The sequence below is a fragment of the Geotrypetes seraphini genome, chromosome 5 (assembly GCF_902459505.1).
Source record: "Geotrypetes seraphini chromosome 5, aGeoSer1.1, whole genome shotgun sequence".
Lineage (NCBI taxonomy): Eukaryota > Metazoa > Chordata > Amphibia > Gymnophiona > Dermophiidae > Geotrypetes > Geotrypetes seraphini.
In genome coordinates, this window is record NC_047088.1 from 146,301,271 (window position 1) to 146,322,611 (window position 21,341).

Consider the following 21,341-nt stretch of genomic DNA (forward strand, 5'->3'; position numbering starts at 1 on the left):
TTCTTCTTTACCTCTCTGTGTGTGTTCTATTTTATGGAGTTCTTTTCTAAGCTCTTCTTAATTTTTATTTTATTTTATTGTACAATGCTTTGCAACTAGCTGTATAAACCAATCAAACAAATGACAACAAACATATGTAGATTTACAACACAACTGCTATTTTTTATTTGTTGAATTTAGCAGCAATGATATCAGGGGCCACTGTAATAAAAAAAAAAAAAAATGGGACTCTTAAGTCACAGCTTACTACTTTTTTTCTGCACAAAGGCAGAGAGGAGTTTAGCAAAACAAAAGACTCTGTGGAGAGTTGATGTTCAAGATGAGGACTTTATTAAAAATTCAACTTCATAATCCACATAAAAACAACAAGGACGCAATCCCAAGTAAGTCCTAGAATACCCCTTGACAATCAGGTTTTCAGGCTATCCACAATGAATATGCTGGAGAGTGATTTGATGGCCATTCCTTTCCTTATGCACCCATGCATCCTTCTGACTTTTGTCATTGCTTTTCTACCTGTTTGGTCACCTTAAGTTCATCTGATACAATCACATCCAAGTCCCACTCTTCTTTAATTCACAGAAGTGTGCACAAGACCGAAAGTCTTAAAAGCATGGTTTTCTAATGTTGGGGAATTTAGTTCATGATCTCAGGAGTAAAAGTCAACTCCTTTTTCTGTTGCAAATGGTAATAAAGATTTTCTCTTCTTGTAGCAGAATGAACTACTTGAAACTTTTCTTCAAACTTTATTTCCTCTACTAGTTGAAGACCTGAAGAAGAGCTAGAGAAGAAGAAAGAAAAAGGGGAGGCAAAGCCCAAGGCAAACATGAGACCTGAGGATGGAACAGAAGGTGTGACACAGAAAACTGTGGATAGTAACATAGTACAGGCCAGTAAGCCTCACTTCAATTATTGGAAAATTAATGGAAGTACTGCTGAAAGTATAGTGAAATTCCTAGAATTTAATGGGTACAGGATCTGAAGCAACATGGTTTTACTAAAAGTAAATTGTGCCAAACGAATGTGATTGAATTTTTTGATTGGGTGACCAGAAAATTGGATCAAGGGCATATGCTAAATGTAATTTACTTGGATTTCAGCAAAGCCTTTAACACGGTTCCTCATAGAAGACTCTTGAACAAACTTGATGGGATGAAGTTAGGGCCCAAAGTAGTTAACTGGATTAGAAACTGGTTGATGGACAGACACCAGAGGGTGATGGTTAATGGAATTTGCTCGGAGGAAAGAAAGGTGAGTAGTGGAGTCCCTCAAACATCAGTGCTGGGGCCGATCCTGTTCAATATGCTTGTGAGCGACATTGCCGAAGGGTTAGAAGGAAAGATTTCCCTTTTTGCGGACGATACCAAAACTTGTAACAGAGTAGAAACCAAGGAGGGAGTGAAAAACATGAAAAAGGATCTGCAGAAGTTAGAGGAATGTTCTAATATCTAACAACTAAAATTCAATCCTTCCACAAATATGGGAAAAATCCTGGAACTTCCATGAATATAGAATCTCAACGCATACCAATATCACAGAGTCACTCTTTCAAAATCTACTATATTATCTTGCTTACTTTCAAAATTTCTTATTTATATATAGGTGATGTGCTCAGACCCACAACCTCAAGTGAAAAGTGAAATATAAAATTCACCAACACAGGTTGTCATGGGACCATCATAGCGCCATCAGGTCCCACCGCCTCAATCTAACTTCTTTGATTACTTTAATTTCTTTAAATACTGCATGATGATATTAGAGGCGGCTTCACTGCTGGTATCCCGTGCAATAAATCTGTGTACTCCCACACACTGATATCTTCAAGCTGGCCCCCCTGACTCGAGTTTTGCAATTTTAATGCTTCCTCATGAGGAATTTCATACGTTTTACTATACAGAAATAATATTTTAATAGTATAGCTGTAGAAATAATTAATAGCAATAGTATAGTAATTAAAAATTGGTAAACTGTGATATAGAATGTAAAGCTACAACATGCATGAATTGATTGATTTTTGTTAAGAACTGTCATAAGATTTGTTCAATAAACGGAATTAAATGCAATGTTCCTTGTTTTATTTTATCTTTCATTGTATAAATGTTTTCCTCCCTTATAAAGGAGTTAGGTAATAATATGGTAAATGTGGGGTGTTTTGTTTTTTTTCCTTTTTCTACTCCTTGCTCATATTTAGTCTGCTGGAGGACTTGACTGGACAAGGTGTTTATACATTCGGTTTCTCCTTCCTGAGATATACATTAAATCTGGCTTAGGTCACCAGCAAAATACAGTATAAGGTCTGTCAAATCTTTAATGGATGTATGAGTATATCACAAAACCACTGCATAAATACCATACTTCATCACATAAGAGGTGATTAATTTACTAAATAGGTTCACCTTTTCCAAAAATTCATTCATTACACATTTTGTTCAAGTGTATTTATATTTGACTCAAATAATCATTTTATTGTCATCCTAGCTCCCATTTATTCTCCATTTCATCTAAAATGCATTTAAGTAAGTTTTACAATTAATATAGCAATTACAAAACAAAAGAAATAAACACCAGAATTTATCAGTCATGACACATCAAGGCAACTTAATATAAATTATACCACAAGGAACATTTCATGAGTAACTCGCTAAAGGTTTAGGTCACAGATTTAACACAAAGGATTAAATCACTCTGAGAAATAGTGCATTCAAGATCTGTTGACATACTCTTTGCCAAAAACTAAACCATGTATTTTCTTAACATATGTTACAGGCGGACATGTGTGTGGTCTACCAGGCAACACTAATTTCTAATTTTTATATACCAATAATATAAATCTCAGACTGGTATACAAACTAAAGCCAACAGACCAAAACAACTAAAGAAAAAACATAAGAGCTTGACAAATCATAAGTGATGCGTAGCCACAGCTTCCAATGACCTATAACATTCAATGCATTAACATATCTATGTACTTTGCAGCAACTCCCATAATCTAAATCAGGACTCCATAGCTATAGGAGTTGCTGAAGAATTGACCAGTTAACAGTAGAAGCTGGATGTTTCAATATATATTGAAAATAACAACAGATTCGTTTAAGATATTAGCAAAATGCGAACAAGAAAGGGATTTGGGGGTTCTGATTGACAATACCCTAAAGCCATCGGTACAATGTGCGTCGGCGGCGAAAAAAGCAAACAGGATGTTGGGCATAATTAAGAAGGGGATCACGAGTAGATCGGAAGATGTCATAATGCCACTTTATAGAACAATGGTCAGACCGCACTTGGAATATTGTGTCCAACACTGGTGTCCATACCTCAAGAGGGATATAACTCTGTTGGAGAAAGTGCAGAGGCGAGCCACGAAACTTGTCAAAGGAATGGAGCATTTGAGCTACAAAGAACGACTCAGGAAACTGGGACTGTTTACCCTCGAGAAGAGAAGACTGAGAGGGGATTTGATAGAGACTTTTAAAATATTAAAAGGATTTGATAAGATAGACCAAGAAGCAGAAATGCTAACATTTTCAGATGTGACACAGACAAGAGGTCATAGCCTGAAACTGAGTGGCAGCAGGTTTAGGACAAATGTCAGGAAGTTCTGTTTCACTTAGCGAGTGGTGGGTGTTTGGAATGCACTCCCGGAGGAGGTTGTGGCGGAGACTACGGTACTGGGATTCAAGCGCAAGTTGGATGCACACCTTCTTGCATATCATATTGAGGGATATGGTAAAGTTGGGTCTCCAAAAAGGAGTACCTAATTGGGCTGCCGCGTGTGCGGAGCACCGGACTAGATGGACCTCGGTCTGATCCGGTGAGGGTGTTTCTTATGTTCTTATTCAGACCTATGACAATATGGTTGAATTATAGGTTGATGTTACCTGTATGAAACAAGTCATCACTGAAGTCTGTTTTACTGATATACTGCATCACCAAAATGGTGATGAAATATGAAATAAGATGGCACAGAGCTTTTATATTATAATTATTGGATTGAGGCCATCTGAATATTGGACATGGCCAGAAATCTTCATCACATTATTTTAAAGAGAAGAAGGGATATCTATACCAAACACAGAAGTACAATCATCTCATGTAGCTCCTTCTCCTTCTTCATTCCTTTAAAGCTGTCAACTACTCAATAACAGAATGAAAATAGGGCAGGAAATAAATCACCAAGCCAAGTCCTTTCTCCAACCAATTATACAGTGACGTTGAAGATTATGACAAAAAAAATACCATTTGCCTTATCTAGTTTGCCCAGTTGTACCAGAATGCAAGAATATATTCCACTGACCATTCCAAGAAGCATGATCTCTTGCAGTTAAGAACAAGTTATGTTTTTAAAGTTGTTCTTAAGTTGGATTTGTATGTAACTTAGAAATTGTAGATTTTAAGATTCTTACTGCTTTACCTCTGCTCCCAGATGACAAAAGGGCCAATTATTCCAGTGTTCCCTCTAAGGTACATCATACACAACAACACACTGTTCTTAATGTGGCCATGCATCATTCCTGAATTTGCTATAGGAGAAGTGTAGGAGTCTATGCCACTGGAAATACTGTTCAGTGAAATCAAATAAAGCCGCAACTGCATTCTTAAGTACAAGTTGTAAAGTTGGGTGTCTGTAACTTGAGGTCTGCCTGTACTGCCCACTGTTCCCTCTAAGGTAAGTGGGAATACTCTACCTTCAGTCCTGCCAGTAGGGGGTGCCATTTCACTATCACAGGCAAGTTCTGCAAGACTCAAAGAAACCTGCCTGTCCATAGCAATTTAAAATATACCATCCACTACTGATATTTGTTGCAGAGACCTTTTCTCCTCTGTTTTTGTGTCTAATGATATTGCAGGTCTCTGCAATAAATCTTTAAAAAAAAGGGGGGGGGAGCAGAGATGAGCAAAACAAATCAAGCGTATATAAAAGCAAATTTCCCCATAAAAAATAATGGAAACTAAGATGATTCATTTCACAACTCAAAAACTTTAATACAAAATACAGTGGTACCTCGGTTTACGAGTGCACCAGTTTGCGAGTGTTTTGCAAGGCGAGTAAAACATTTGCAAACTTGGTGCCTCGTAAACCGAGCTTGCCTCGCTGTACAAGCGCCCTCCCCCCGCGATCCGGCATCTCCCCCAGCGATCCTTCATCCCCCCCCCGCTCGCATTGCCCCCCTCCACCGCGATCCTACTTCCCCCCCCCCCCCCCGAGCAGTCAATGACACCCTTTACCCGACTTGTCACCAGTGCCGGTGCCCGAAGATCCTCCCTCTTCTGGCGCGGCCTGGGCTGGGCGGTGCATCGGAGATCCTCCTTCTTCTGGTCTGGGCTGGGCTGGACTGGCTTTGAGCATTTGCGCATGCTCAAAGCCTTCTGGTCTCGCTCTCTCCGAGATTGAGCGCGAGACCAGAAGGCTTTGAGCATGCGCAAATGCTCAAAGCCAGTACAGCCCAGCCCAGACCAGAAGAAAGAGGATCTCCGACGCACCGCCCAGCCACGCCAGAAGAGGAGGATTTTCGGGCACTGGTGCCAAGTCGGGTAAAGGATGTCATTGACTGCTCGGGGGGGGAAGTAGGATCGCGGTGGAGGGGGGGCAACGCGAGCCGGGGGGGGGGATGCCGGATCACCGGGGGGGGTTTTGGAACAGCGTTGGATTCCTCAAGGGGGGGAGAATGGAGCAGCGCTGGTAGCCTCGGGGGGGGGAGGAGGTGGAACCAATCAAAGCATTTTCCCTTACTTCCTATGGGGAAACTTGCTTTGATATATGAGCAATTTGGTTTACGAGCATGCTTCTGGAACGAATTATGCTCGTAAACCAAGGTTCCACTGTACTGTATGTACTTATATTGCAAGACCTCACTCGTTTAGGACAATCACTACACTCCTGCAGCGTCAGAGAAAGAAGAACCATCAGCTCAGTTGTGATGATGTGACACATGTATACTGTATGTACTCGTATCGCAAGACTTTGCTTGTTTAGAACAATCACTACACTCCTGCAGTGTCAGAGAGAGAAGAACCATTGGCTCAATTGTGATGATGTGATGTGTGTATACTATACGTACTTTTATTGGAAGACATTGCTTGTTTATCAAGTTAAAATTTAATAAAATGTTTTGCTTGTCTTGCAAAACACTTGCAAACCAAGTTACTTGCAATCCAAGGTTTTACTGTATATGTATATGGGTTCATAGTCATTCGCGCGTGGGACTTTGGCGCGCCAACATTTCAGCTCAGACAAATCGGCGCAAGTTACTTTTAAAGAGCTCCGATGTGGGGTGTGAGTGGGGACCCCCCCCCCCCAGTTTATTTCATACTCTTTGCGCTGCCATTAGGGGGGTTGGAGGGTTGGAACCCTCCATTATAGAGTAAATTAACTTTTTCCCAATTTTTTAGGAAAAAGTTGTTTTCTCTATAATGTAGGGGGTTGCACCCCCCCAACGGCAGCGCAAAGAGTATGAAGTAAAGTGGGGGATTCCCCCCACACACCCCCGTCGGAGCTCTTTAAAAGTAACTTTTTAGGCCGTGCACTGGGATCTTGCGCTGAATTGTCTGCGCTGCTGTAATACGTTCACTTTGTATAGTAAGTGTTTAATAGCATATACTTTCTACATTTTTTTTTTTGGGGGGGGCATATTTTAAATCTTTTCAAATTTTTTAAAGTTTAAGAATAATTTTTTGGTTTAACATCTTCATTAACTTGTTTTATCATGTGTAATTAATAATAGTGTCAATGACATTATTAAATATATAGGTTTAAATCACCCTCTGGAATTGTTATTACCTTTGCCCTTCAATATGTGGTTGTAACTATGTTCGCGGGGGGGGGGGGGGGGAGGGAGATAGATAGATAGATAGATAGATAATCCAGTTGTCTTTGATATCCCTCTTTTGGTGTTACTTTCTTCATTTGCATAACCACCAGTTATTTGACTCTCCCGGACCTTTTTAACACTATCAATTGTTTCAACAGTTTTTTGCATTAAGTAGAATTTGCAGAAATGTTTTCTGTTGTGTATCCTTATTGTACACTTTCAGAAAGACTATGGGCCTATTTTACAAAGCCGTGCAGCGAAGAAGCCTATCTTTCCTATTGTAGTCCTCCAAATTATTTTTTTGTATTCAACCATCGTCATAAACGCAAAGGAGGTGGACTAGCCATCATTTATTTCAATAATATTATCAAATCTGTTGACCATTCTACTGGAAATGTAGCAATTGAATTCTTTCAAATCAAACTTACTATTAATCCAAAAATAGATATTTTATTACTTTACATTCCTCCACCCATAACTCGGAATAATTTATCTCTTCTTCAAAATTTGATCTTCGATTTCTGTTCCTCATCAGACCATCCTTTAATCTTAGGAGATTTCAACATACATTTTGATGAACTTATAAACCCTATCACTAGTGAATTCACAACTTACATTAATGCCTTAAATCTACAACCTTTAATCCAAGACTCAACACATTTGGCTGGACATATTTTGGATATAATTTTAATCCCAAATTCTGATTGCTCTACGTACTCTAATCTCCATAACACATCAGTTCCCTGGTCAGATCATCATCTAACCACCATTAGATTACTTCTAAAAAATAAACAAGCATTTACTCCCTCACCTAAAACGATTACCTATCGGAACTATACAAAATTAGAGCCATCTTCCATCTTCCATCTCCTCTTTCCTCAATTCAAACTCCTTAATGTCAGAGACTGATTCCCTAGAAGATCAATTAATCACTTGGAACTCAGCTATCCAACTTTTGCTGGATAACGCAGCACCAATTATTAATAAAACTATCTCTATTTGAAAAACCCAAAATCCCTGGTATTCACAAGAGCTCTCTTTAATCAAAAGACAACTTAGGTCCCTTGAAAGGAAATGGCGTAAAAACAAATTAGTCGAAAATTTGAAATTTTTTAAAAAACAATCACTCTTTTATAAATCAAAAATCAATGACGCCAAAAGATCCTATTATTCCAACAAAATTATCAAAGCAAAAAAACCCCTCTATACTATACTCCATTTTAAAATCTTTCACTCCCAATCCACAAAAGGAAGCCAACAAAATGGAGCTAACAGCCCAAGATTTGGCTAACTCTTTCTGCGAAAAAATTAAAAATATACGAAAGAACTTTGATTCAATCTCACTAAACGATCCTCCAGTTACTTCAAATAATTATCAACTTCCTTTTACCAAATGCTCTACCTTTAACCTCCCTACCTTGACAGATATTGAACACATCATTCAAAAAGTAAACTTAAAAGGCTCTCCATCAGAGATTATTCCTCCTTTAATTCTCAAGAAATACTTTTCCTGCTTTGGCCCCTTCATACATTCCTTTATATTAAAAAGTCTTAATACTGGCATTTTGCCTCCATCATGGAAAACCGCTACAATCTTTCCCATAATAAAGGATTGCAAAATAAGCTTAAAGGACCCCGCGAATTACCGTCCCATTGCCAACATCCCATTTTTGGCAGAAATAACCGAAAGAGTAGTATTCAACCAACTGTCTGATTTTGTAGAATCCACTAACGTATTACATCCTAACCAAACCAGTTTTAGGAAAAATCATAACACCGAATACTCATTAATAGGTCTTACCACTAACATCATTTATCATTTAGACCATCATAATTCCGTCATACTATTTTCCCTCGACCTTTCAGCTGCATTTGACACTATCGATCATTCTCTACTCCTAGATAGATTAAAAACCATAGGCATCTGTGATTTAACCTTACAGTGGTTTACTTCTTTTCTATCTAATCGGTCATCTACGGTACACCTTAATAATACAATCTCTAATCCTTTCTCAAACAACTACGGTATTCCTCAGGGCTCAATTTTATCTCCTCTACTTTTTAATATCTTTCTCTCTCCTTTACTAAGTCTAAGTCAATCAATAGTCTTCACTACTTATGCTTACGCAGACGATATTCAATTAATTCACCCCTTCAATCCTGAAAATACTAATGAAATTCTCCTAATCAACCAAAAATTAGAAAAAAATTTAAAATTGGCTTATACAAAATAGACTAGCTCTAAATATAACAAAAACTAAAGCTCTACTCTTTCCAACGAGACAGGGGTTAAAACCATCGGCTCCATTTTTAATTGACAACACACTTATAAATCTAGTATCATCATTGAAGATACTTGGGGTTATTATCGATGACAAACTTTCTTATCATGATCACATCAGCAATGTTGTCAAATGTTGTTTTTACCGTTTGCGTTTGATTCGTTCCATGTCTAAGTTTCTGGAACCCAAATCTTTAAACATCTTAATACACTCACTTGTCATCGCTAAGCTTGATTATTGTAACTCACTATTGTTAAACATCACTCAAAAGGAAAATAAATGTTTACAAATAATTCAAAATACTGCAGTTAAAATTATTCATAATGGAAATAAATTTGATCATGTAACTCCCTTTTTGATTGACTCACATTGGCTTCCCATTAATCAACGCATAACCTATAAAATTTTGCTTTTAGTATTTAAAACACTATCTACCAATGAACCTCAATTTATAGATCGGTTGTTAATCCCATACAATACGACTCGCTCTCTCCGATCCACAACTCAGGGGTTGCTTATGGTTCCTTCTTTGAAAATTATTGGAACCAGACATAGAAACATAGAAATAGATGGCAGATAAGGGCCACGGCCCATCTAGTCTGCCCACCTTAATGTCCCTCCCCTATAGAGAGTTGCGCGGGGACAGAAATCCCACCCGTCCCCGCCAAAGTCCCACCCATCCCCGCGAGGAATCCCACCCGTCCCCGCGAGGAATCCCACCCGTCCCCGTGAGGAATCCCTCCATCCCCACCTGTCCCCGTGAGGAATCCCCTCCGTCCCCACCCGTCCCCGCGAGGAATCCCCTCCGTCCCCGCCCGTCCCTATAAACTTCAGAAATAGTTATTTCATTTAATTATGCTACTGAATTAAAGGCTCTGGTAGAAACCCATTTACAAATAAGCAAAAAGACTTTATTAATTTGAAAATATTAATTGGGAAGAATACATACTTTGTAAACGGGTTTCTACCAGAGCCTCTAATGTTTATAAATTTTTATCAACACAACTAATATACTACTTTATCCTTAAGCAAAAAAAAAAAAAGAAATAGAATTCTTTTCCTACCTTTGTTGCCTGGTTTCTGCTTTCCTCATGTTCTCATTCAATTCCTTCCATCCACTGTCTCTCTTCCTTCTGCATCTTCCATTTGCTCTGTTACTGTGCCTTTCTTCCCCCTTCCAAATTGGTCTGGCACCCATCTTCTTCTCTCCGCTCCCCCCATAGTCTGGCATCTGTCTTCTTCCCTGCCAGCGTCTTCTCCCTACTCTCTCTTCCTCATTTCCTTTCAATGTCCTTCTCCCCCCCATCTTCCCCATGTCCTTTCAGCGTCCTTCTCCCTCTCTGTCTTCCCCATGGCCTTTCAGCGTCCTTCTCCACCCCTTTGTCTTCCCCATGTGCTTTCAGCATCCTTCTCCCCCCTCTGTCTTCCACAAGTGCTTTCAGAGTCCTTCTCCCCCCCCGCCCTTCCCATGGCCTTTCAGCGTCCTTCTCCACCCCTTTGTATTCCCCCATGTGCTTTCAGCGTCCTTCTCCCTCCTCTGTCTTCAAGTGCTTTCAGAGTCCTTCCCACCCCTCCTGTCTTCACCATGGCCTTTCAGCGTCCTTCTCCCCCCCCTCCTCCTCTACCGCCCCGGGTGCAGCACAGCCGGCCAGGTCCCCTTACTTTTGTGGCACTTCCCCAACCGACCGACAACAGCCCCGGTCCGACAAACCTCCCTGCCCTTAACCGCGAATCTAAATTACCTTCTTACAGCTGCTGTAAGAAGGTAATTTAGATTCGCGGCTACAGGGCAGGGAGGATTGTCGGACCCGAGCTGTTATCGGTCAGTCGGGGAAGTGCCACAAAAGTAAGGGGACCTGGCCGGCTGTGCTGCAACCGGGGCGGGGCGGACCGCCCCCCTCCCTTGGTAGCCACTCGAACCGCGAGGCTACTCTCCTTCTCCTTACCTGCCCTGCCTGCAGCACAGAGCCGAACGGAAGTCTTCCCGACGTCAGTGCTGACATCGGAGGGAGGGAGGGCTTTGTTTAAGCTTTGTTTAAGCCCTCCCTCCCCTCCGACATCAGCGCTGACGTCGGGAAGACTTCCGTTCAGCTCTGTGCTGCAAGCAGAGAAGGTAGGGAGAAGAAGAGCCGCGCGACTGAGTACATCCAGCCCCGCAGGAGCCCCGCGACCCTCGGAGGCGTCCCCATGGGATCCCCGCGACCCTAGGGGCGTCCCCACGGGATCCCCGTGACCCGAAGGGGGAACCCGCGGGATGACCGCGGGTCCCACGGGATTCCCGTCGTCCCCGTTCCCGTGCAGCTCTCTACTCCCCTACCTTTGCCCTGTTAATAGATCCCATGTGCCGATCCCATTTGGCCTTAAAATCAGGCACGCTGCTGGCCTCAATAAAAACATAGAAATAGACGTCACGATATATATTCAGTAATGGCCCCTCTAACCTGGAACGCCCTGCCTTTATATATAAGAGAAGATAAAGATCTCAGCAGATTCAAAAATAATTTAAAAACCTTTCTCTTTAGAGATGCATTTAACTTTTTAAAAAATCCATTTTTTTAATAATCTTAATCCCATTCCTCATGTTCTTTCCTTATTTGCCTTTTTCCTTTCTTTTTAATTATGAAAAATATTAATTTTGTAATTGTCTCCCTTCCTTTTTTCCTTTCCCCTATGTATCTAAGTTTGTCTGTTTTGTCAGTCTGTTTTTAACCCCTTTTAAAGCTGTATAATGAACTCTAGACCTATTTTATACTTTATTGTTACTCGCTTAGTATGTAATAAGTGATTCATCAAATTTAAATAAACTTGAAACTTGACTTGAAACTCCGAAGCCCTTTAAATCTCTATGGACTTCGGGGCCATTGCCGCGCTGTAGCCGCTAGCGCAGCTTTATAAAACAGGCTCTGTATTTGTGTCTTTTTCATCCCGTGGAGTTTTGTTCTTCTGTTTTCTGCTGTGTATTCTTAGAGATACAAATCAGTACCTTTTCCCAAATGACTTTATATACACTTCTCCCTCAATATTTGCAGGGGTTAGGGGCAGAGCCGGCCCGCAAATATTAAAAAACCACAAATAATATTTGGGCCAATTCTGACTCACCGCCTGCCTTCCCCAGAATCCCTGACCTTACCTTAAGCCCTCTGAGACTCCCCAGAACCGTACCTGGTAGTCTAGCGGGTTTTCGGGGCAGGAGCGATCTTCCTATGCTCCTGGCTCGTGCAGATCACTCATAGGAAATGGCTGCTGTGAGCTCCCGTCATAGTCTCCAGACTACAAGAGACTACGGGAGCTCACAGCAGCCATTTCTTTTGAGAGATCTGCACTGGGCAGGAGCGTAGGAAAATTGTTCCTGCCCTGAAAGCCTGTTAGACCACCATGTAAGGTTCCAGGGAGTCTCAGAGGGCTTAAAAATAGTCCCCAAAATTTTTTTAAAAAATTTAAAAAAATTGCGATTAACCGAATCTGTGGATAATGAAACCACGGATTCGGAGGGAGAAATGTATCCTGCTTTATTTAAATAAACCCATAATTTTGGCATTTATGCCATTTTTTAAAATTCATTTCTTGTTCACTCTTACACTTTTTTTAAATTCTTTATTTATACATTTTAAACTTTTGACAATAACATCCGCCAAAAATAGGAAACAATACAATAATAATAATAATTTATTTCTTATATACCGCCAAAGTCATAGAAGTTCGAGGCGGTTTACAGTGAAGAAGAGCTGGACAATCAGCGAATGGGTACAATCAGAGAAAAGGTACAATCAATAATGAACTGAAGATAATATAAATAATGAGAGATAATGTTCTCAATGTAATTTTCCAGGAAATTAACTAAATAGTTCAGAGTATAATTAGTCCACAATTATTAGAGAAGGAGCTAAGAAATAAACTGAGTAAAATCCTTCAATAAACAATTTTTTAAGGAAATAAAGATGAGGCCTGGTACCCCCAAACTATTTTCCATTGAGCAGTTCTACTTGGATACCCTTATCAAGAGGTAGAGGTTACTTGACCTTTAACAGAAATAAATTTAGAAAGCTGCTGTGGCTCATAAAAAACATATCTATTTTCTCTATAAATCATTACACATTTACAGGGGTAACGCAGTATGAAAGTTGCTCCCAATTGTAGGACCTGTGGTCTCATAAGTAGAAATTGTATTTATCTTTTCTGGGTAGATTTAGATACATCTGGATATATCCGTACTTTATAAGCCTTAAAGGAAACATCTTTATATCTAAAAAACAATTTCATCAACCATTCCCTGTCTGAGTCAATAGCAAGGGAATCTAACAATGTTGCGGGAGTCTGAGGTTCCACTTCCGACCTGTCAAGGAAATTAGTTAAGTCCAAACTATCAGTAGAAAGATTCTGCTAGTTAGAACTCTGTGATTTTACTTTAGTTGGTACCGTATTTTTTGGATCATAAGACGCATCTACCTGTAGAGGAGGAAAAACAAAGGAAAAAAAATTTGGTTCAGAATTTTATTCTTGGTTTTTCCTCCTCTACATGTAGGTGCCTCTGGTGGTCTTGTGCATCTGGTGCTGGGAAGCCCACAGCCCACCGTCCAAAGCTGCCCACAGCCACCAGAAGTCCTAAGCCACCCACAGCTCCCCTCAGCCTCCTGAAGCCTGAAGCTATCCGAAGCCCAAAGCACCTGAAGCCGTCCATAGCCACCTGAAGCCTGAAGCCGCTAAAAGCACTTGAAGCCGCCCGCAGCACCTGAAGCCGCCTGAAGCCTCCCCCCCTGATACATTTTTTTAGTGTTGGTCCTGCGCAGTCTCCAGGACAGCCCTCTGTGTCTTTAGAAGAGCGATGCAGGAGCATGACCCGTGCACTTCCTGCCTGGTCCCGTGCTGCTCTGTGATTGGCTGCAGTCAGTAACTGACTGCAACCAATCACAGAGCAGCGCGTGAACAGGCAGGAAGCACAAAGGTTGTGCTCCTGCATCGCTATTCTAAAGACACAGGTGGCCATCCCGGAGTCCACGCTGGACCAACACTAAAAAAGGTACCGGGGTGGGGAGGGCACAGTGCATTTGGTCCATAAGGTGCACCCCCTTTTTGGGGGTGGAAAAAGTGTGTCATGGTCCGAAAAATACGGTAGGTAGTAAATTTTTGAGCTAGGTGGATAGGCTGACTCAGGTCCCTTCAAAACCTCATTCCTATGCCTTTTAAACATTTTCATTGGTATAATCGTCAAAGCTTTTGGAAAATTTATAACCCTAAGGTTACATTTTCTAGTAGCATTTTCTAACATTTCACATTTAAAGTGCAAATTCCCACTTTCTCTAACTCAGACAGAGGCTTGTGATTCCAAAATTTTTAGTCTGGTTTCATAGTCCGAAGACTTTTCTTCCAGGCTTGATATCCTATTCTTTATTACTGCTTGCTCCAAAGTACAGCTGTTGGAAAGTTGCTGCAATTGACTACCCAAAGAAGACTGTAAATTAGATATCACCTCCCATATCGCCTCCAAATTAAAGGCCTTAGATCTCTACAGGGGAGTTAGTTCCACCATTCTTACACATTTTACCTCACATTTTTTCTGTGTTATGTTCTTAGCTCTCATTGCTCTGCGGTTTTTCTCAGCCATTTTTTCCATCCTGGCTGTATGTCTTGTTTCATTCGTTTATGGTGAATGATTCACTTTGAATAAGCATTCTCAAGTTCATCCCTATATGTTCCACTTGATTAGGGTCCCTTTTACAAAGCTGCAATTGTGTTTCTCCTGCGGCAAATGCACCAAAGCCCACAGGAATTGAATGGGCTTTGGTGCATTTGGTGCAACAGAAGCGCTACTGCTGCTTTGTAAAAGAGCTCTTGTTTACTCCTTTTTAATATTATATATTATTGCTTTTGGTTACTCTGTACAGTTTCAATATAAATTTTTAGATCACCTGGTACATTCTTACAGTACTCGATTATAATTGTTTAGTCTACCATGCTATTTATTTTTAGATTTTATTATCAATCAGTTAACTGAAGCATGTACTCTAAATATGTTTCTTTATTTAGTCCAGTTTTTTCATTCAATGTATATTTTCTTCATTGATTTTTATTTATGTTTATTATCATGTTAATTCTAATGGATGAAGTTGGACCCCCTGACATGGGCAAATATGCTGAAACATGGCCCATGATGGGTCTTTGCTCTTCCTTTGATATACATATGTTACTTCGGATCCTGTAACTCAGGAGTACCCACACTTTTTGAGCTTGCGAGCTACTTTTAAAATGACCAAGTCAAAGTGATCTACCAACAATAAAAAAAATTTTAAAACACAAAGCACATTGTACGCAGAGAAAATGTTAATTATCATTTATATTCCGGGTTTTTTCCAAAGAGGTCAAGGCAATGTCACCTCAGTAACAACTATACAAAAATAGACAAATATACCCTCCTCCCTTTTTACTAAACCACGATAGCAGTTTTTAGCGCAGGGAGCTGCGCTGAATGCCCCGTGCTGCTCTCAACGCTCATAGGCTCTCTGTGCTAAAGACCGCTATTGCGGTTCAGTAAAAGGGGGCCGTAGTGCAAAATATAGGCAGCAGATATAAATTCTCAAAACGGACACATTTTGATCAAAAAAATTGAAAATAAAATCATTTTTCCTACTTTTGTTGTCTGGTGATTTCATGAATCTCTGGTTGCACTTTCTTCTTCTGACTGTGCATCCAATATTTCTTCCCTTCTTTTAGCCTACTGTATAATTCCTTTCCTCCAGACCTCATTCCCTCCCTCTCTCCCCACCCCTCCCCTTTCTTTCTCCATGCCCCTTTCTTTCTGTTTCCCTTCTTTCTTTCTGCCTCTCTGCCTCCTTCTTTCTGTATTCCTGACCCTGTCTTTCTTTCTTTTTCCCTTCTTTCTTTCTGTCTCCTTGCCCCCCCCCCCCCTTTCTTTCTTTCTCCCTGCCCTTCCCCAAGCCACTGCCATCGCCATTGAGGAACAGGCCCCAAGCCACCACCACCCTAAGCTCTCCCTGCTTCCTGATGCAGAAGCGCTGGACCGACCAGCCTTCTTCTCCCCGTCAATTCTGACATTTGATCGACTCGCATTGCCTTTGCGATCTACTGGTTGATCGCGATCGACCTTTTGGACACCCCTGCTGTAACTCATTAGATTCTAGGAAGTTCACTATCCTTTCTTTCAGCAACACTTGCATTATTTTTCCAACAACTGAAGTGAGGCTTACCTGTAGTTTCCCGCTTCATCTCTGTGACCACTTTTGTGTATAGGGGCCACATCCTCTCTTCTCCAATCCTCAGGAACCACTCCCGTTTCCAGAGATTTGTTAAACAAGTCTTTAATAGGACCCGCAATAACTTCTCTGAGCTCCCTCAGTATCCTGGGATGGATCCCATCCTGTCCCATCACTTTGTCCACCTTCAGTTTTTCAAGTTGTTCATAAACACTTTCCTCCTTGAATGGCGCAGAATTTACTCCATTTTCTTGTGTTACTTTGCCAGACAATCTCAGTCCTTCTCCATGATTTTCTTACGTGAACACAGAACAGGTTTGTTTAGCATGTTTGCTTTTTCCTCATCACTCTCCACATATCAGTTCATAGTATCTTTTCGTTTTGCAGTTCCATTTTCCATCTTCCTCCTTTCACTAATATACCTTCCCTTCCCTTGTTTAAAAGCAGACTGAAAAACCACCTTTTTGATATAGTTTTCAATCCTTACCCTACTCCTCTGCCCTCCAACCTAGCCCGCTGATTAACCATTCCCCTTAACTGTATCCTTGACATCCTGTTTGCCTGTCTTGCCGGTGACATGTCAAATGCGCGCAGACAATTGTGCGCATAACATATGCGCGCAACAACAATCGTGTGCAGACAATTGCACATATGGCAAATGCACGCAGTGTGCATCATAAGCATGCATGTATGGCAAATGTACACATGCCACATGCGCATATGGCAAATGCGTGCATGATGCATGCGCACAAGCAAGTACACCCACGGCATATGCATTAGTGTACTGTGTAACTTATAAATGGATCAGATTCATCATTATAAACACAGCACAGTAGTGAAGTTTAATACTGCCAAAGAATGTTTTTGCCTCCCTTCAAAATGTGTTTTAAAAACATCTGCCAGAGGTGTCCAGGGGTTTCCTGCTGTAATGAGAAGTTTTGGCTGGGATTCAAGGCACGACAGTAATATAATTTGTAATATCACCATTTACATCGTCCTCTCCCCTCCCCCCATCTCTATTTTGTTTGTTCGTATTTTTGGGAGGTTGTGAGGACGAGACAGCTCAATTCAGCTTCAAAAGAGAGTGAGTGGATACAGGAAGGAAGGGAGAGAGAGGGGGAGCAGGGTAAAAAGAGACAAAGAGAGGTAGAGAAAGGAGTTAAAAAGAGAAATACATGAAGATAGAACAAGGGGTTGAAAGAGAATAAGAGATTGCAATCGCGTAGCTTTTCTTGTACAGTTCTGTGTACCCTGAGGGTGCTTCTAAAAATTTTGTAAAGTTGTTCTGCTGCCTAGAATGCCAGAAGGAAAGAGGCATCAGTCAGAAAATCAAGACTGGATTAAAATAATCCTACAGGAGTCAGGAGAGACAGAAAGAGGTATGTAGAGATAGATAATGGGTGAAAAGACTTAGACAAATGAGGTCCTGTAGGATAGAATAGGAGCACAGAAACGCACAACCCTGCAAAATTTTGCCGGTAATGAATTGAGGAAATCTATGGGGTCCACTGGTTAACTGAATTAAAGTTTGGTTCACCTAGCAAATATTATTTTTACCCAACAGACTTCTAAGGTAGACACTGCGCTTCATATGAGTGATTGGTAGCCTGTCTGATAGGTTGAGAGTACAGAGAAACTAAAACCAGGGTTCTCAGTTTCAATCAATACTGAATCAGCAGCCAAATTTTTCTATTTGGTTTTAGCTGAAAGCAAAATCAAATTAAAAAAAAAAGATTCCTCCCCCAACTGCACAAAGAGCAGGTCCTCCTGGGATAACTGCCCCCCACCCCCCACCCCTACCTCCCTTCAAAATGTGTTTTAAAAACATCTGCCAGAGGTCACCCTGACCACAACCCCTCCATTCAATTTGCTGAAGCTTCAGGTAGACAAGTTGGAAAACAGGGATATAAAGTCAAGGCAGGAGACCTGGGATCATTTTCTAAAGCAGAAACAAGCTGAAGGTGGTGTTCAGTCAGGGATCACAGGTTCATCTGCTGTAAACAAAATCATACCAGTGAAAAAGGGAGGACCTGTGATGGTGGTGATGTGTAAGATCCCTATAGATCAGGGGTTCCCAACCCAGTCCTTGGGACACATCTAGTCCGGTTTTCAGGATACCGGCAATGATTGTATGTATGAGCACCTGCTTGGCAACCTGTCAAATTTAAAACTGCAATTAATAATCATGTTAAAATAAGTAAGCTTTACTACAATGAAAGAGCATGTTGCCACATTTTGCAGCACACCGACTTTGAGCATGCAACAACATTAACACTAACATCATTTAAGTGTCATTCTAAACTAAGGAACTGTAAAAACTGCAATGACATACAATGAAAGAGCTTGTCACATTTTGCTAATGAAAAAAATAGCGCACTTACAGGAACTGTAAAAACTGAGCTAATTCTTTTGTATCAAAATAAATAGTTCAATATTATGTGCTATACATCTATGATACTCTAAAACAGGTCTATTTCCATATGTAGGCAGCAGCGCTGTTAACCTTTGCATAACTTTCACATATTTGCTCTTACTGCTGGCTGTTGTGCGGTTGCCAACAAGGAACCGAGCAAGAAGCTGTTCAGTGTGATCTTGCTCGCAATAAATGTGCTCAATCAGTTTATACACGCTTGGATGATGGCATGAAACTGAGGATTGGAATGCATGGTGCCAACCTTCTACCGAATTATTATTCCAACATAGTCAGTCTTTAATGTGAGAGCGCATATTCCAGAGAGAAGTTTGAAAGATTGGAGCGGCTCAACGATTTTGCCTCCTTCTACTGATATAATTGTCTTCCCAATAGTCATATACCGTGACGATTTTGCCGCCTTCTACCGATATAATTGTTCATCTGGACGGTTGTCATTAAGCTCCTCAGAAGTCGGAGATATTTTCTGGAGGAACAAAACTTAATGTCAATAGTATTTTTGTGTACAATCTGATATTCTCATCATCTCGGTAATTACTGGTCAAGCCCTCACCACAAGGATTGTCCAAGATGAAAGAGGCAGTCAGAAACGGAAGAATTTTGGAAAACTCTGCTGGTGGCTTGCAGGCTTGCTCTCTCAAAGTCCATGAGAATATTTAATGATGGTAACGTGTTTCTGCTTTCTAGAAGTTTCCTAAGTATGCGTTCATAGACTTCTTCTGTTTTGCTATTTAAGAGAACGTACACCATGGGCAGTGCACAATTATCTACAAAGGCATGTATCATAAACATCTGTTCAAACAATTCAGGTGCTACTTTGAATGTCCCATCCATGAACCAGTGGCCATTTTGCTCAAGAGTGTTAATGTTAGCTTGTGTACTGAAAACGAAAATGTGTTTTTCATCGTTTTCTCCACAACAGAAAATGTTCTCCACGCTTTGTTATTTGAGTTGATCTGGAATTTGGATTTCTTGCACTAATTGCAGATTTCCCATTGATACATTTCCTTGTTTTCTTTTTCTCTGGATAGTTCACTGCATCAACATGTATGAAGGCAATAATTGAGCCAATTCTAAACTGGAGCCCGTTATTGTTCCAAGAATAATCTGTCGGGGCTTTTAAACCATGTTCACAGCTCGTTGGTGTATGTCTGAATTCATTTTGTCAGCTACTATTTTTGCATTATCAGATGCATGGATATGCCTATCTCCATAGATGATCCGTCTGAGAGCCTCTTTCGTCTGCCTACACAATTGTGACGCATGCACCTCCAGGACGATGATCTATCAGCATTACTTCTGTCACAACGATATTGATATCCTTTGTGAACCCAGTTCTCTTTGCCACGCTGTGATATTATGACTTCCATATCAAATGTGAGAGTGCAATGACCGCCCAGTCCAATATACACCAGATAACTCTATCCTTGCCTCAAGGCCCCTCGTTTACAATAATTTTGGGCTTGATGACATCAACCCTCAGGATTGGGCAGATACCTATACCTCTGCAAATAGACTGTTTAACAGATGTTTGGTCAAAGCCACAGATGGGAGCCAGTAAGTACCTATAACATACAGGTAAATGTATGGTGGAACACAAATGCGTGCACCTTCTTGTGTGCCTGTGTCATGCACGCATGCTGCGCACACGTGTCGGGCATTCATTTGGCGCCGCACATTTGTCATGCGCTTATTTTGATGATGCACATTTGTTGTGCGCTTATTTGGTGGTGCAAATACATCTTGTGCTCATTTGACTCTTGCTTGACGTGAGCGCATGTCGAGCACGTGTGCCGCGCGCATATGTCAGCTGGATATTTGACTGTGTGTATTTGTCAGTGCACCGTCTTGCCTGTTTAGATTGCAAGCTATTTCAAGCAGGGACTGTTTTCTTATTCTTTGTGACTCTGCAGCACTGCGTGCATCTGGTAGCGCTATAGAAATAATTAATAGTAGTAGTAATAGTAGTATTAACATTTTATTTATAACCTCTTTGGCTTAATTTATTTTGGTTGTATCTGTTCCCCTTTTTTTCTACAATCTCATTAGGTTATGCTTCCTTTATTTGCTCTTTATCACTGCTCCTCTCTGTCTGCAATTCTGCAATCTCCCAATCCAGATCTAAATGCTTTTATAGCATTTAGGGGTGGCGGAATTCATCAAAGAAACTATTAGCACACACTAACCACTAAAGACACCCATAAGAAAAGGGCCATTCAATCCAGCCTAACTCATTCCAGAAAGAATATCACAGACACCACCATATCCGAGCTACATATATTGAGAGCAATGTTATAAAATTTAGCAGTAAGATCTCCTCAACTGGAAATGACACATAAACACTCATATAGCCACTGTATCCCCCGACTATGGAACCAACTGCCTGCTCAGATAAGATCGCAAGACTCGTTGATGGCCTTCCGAAAAGCAGTGCAGACCTTCCTCTTCAACTGAACAGCTCCAACAGATTCTTCCATTCTCTCTTTCCTATGGACTCCTTGTTCTGCAACAAATATTTTCTTAAACTTCTGTAATTTCTTCTGTAACTACTGTGAATACCTTTCCACATCCGAACATGTTCTTGCTACCATGAATGCCTTGTAATCTACTA

General features: G+C 40.8%; 1 protein-coding gene across 4 annotated transcripts in view; it reads right to left on the reverse strand.

The window, feature by feature from the left end:
• PARD3B (par-3 family cell polarity regulator beta) overlaps positions 1–21,341 on the reverse strand; it is a 1,834,390-nt gene that overhangs the window by 1,557,273 nt on the left and 255,776 nt on the right. The window lies entirely within an intron of this gene.